We start from the raw sequence: 1,102 nt of genomic DNA on the forward strand, positions 1-1,102 counted from the left end.
CTTTGGGACATTAAACCCTATAAACCGTAACCAAACCAGTTTTCACAGAAAGTATAACTTATTTTTCTTCAGGAAGCAGTAGATTATGTGTTCACGCAGGCGAGCGTCATATTATCTCCAACGTCCCCGTAAAGGGAACACTCGATTTGTAAGAAATACCAGAAAAAGACGAACTCTTCGGGCACCTCGTCTCCATCTTGAGGGTACTATAGGCGATAGCGTCGAGGAATTCTCTCAACCGCTTTCTGTCAATTTTTACGCGTTTATAAAAGTAACTGCAAGACACACAATGCCTTCCTTCAGCCAACCAGAACGAACGGGCCTTTGGGTTCCAGCAACAAAATTTATTATGTATTGGAGATTCTCTGCGCAAGGACTTCTATTCAGAGCTTTCATAGCGTTTTGAAACTATTTTTTTTTCGGGGCTCATCCATGAAACCCATGCGACGTGATTACCTTTTCAGACCTGCGCGCCGGTGGGCAAGATACAGCCCACCTTTTTTTGTGCGGAAAATTATTGCTCGATTTTTTTTTTTCGTGATACATCTCATGCAATACTTTGAGCTTTCCTGCAGAAAACTTTAGGTAATGCTTTACCCATATTCATTGCATTTCGCTAAGCGTCCTTTTTTATGCGGGTTTATACGTAAATTATATTTTGCGGCACGTTTTCTCGCAGTCCGTTTTTCGACAGTGTTGTCATTTTCAGTGCCATGAACGCGCTTGTACAAACACTTGATTTCGATGCTTTGCTCACCCCCTCTTTACCGCTCGATTTATAGTAGATTGCCAGGATCATCATTATCGTCATCATCAACCTGACTATATCCACTGCAGGACGAAAGCCTTTCCCATATTCCTTCAATTACCCCTTTCAGTACTAGCTGCACCCACTTGACCCCTGCGAACGTCTTAACCTCATCCGCACACCTAACTTTCAGCCGCCCCCTGCTACGCTTTCCTTCTTTTGGAATCCAGTTTTTACTCTAAGCGACCATCGGTTATCCTCTCTTCGCACTCATGTCCTGCCCATGCCCATTTCTTCTTCTTGATTTCCACTAGAATGTCAGTGACTTGAATTATTTCTCTGACCCACTCTGCA

The sequence above is a fragment of the Amblyomma maculatum genome, chromosome 10 (genome assembly GCF_055883805.1).
Source record: "Amblyomma maculatum isolate TAMU_Amacu chromosome 10, ASM5588380v1, whole genome shotgun sequence".
NCBI classification, from domain to species: domain Eukaryota; kingdom Metazoa; phylum Arthropoda; class Arachnida; order Ixodida; family Ixodidae; genus Amblyomma; species Amblyomma maculatum.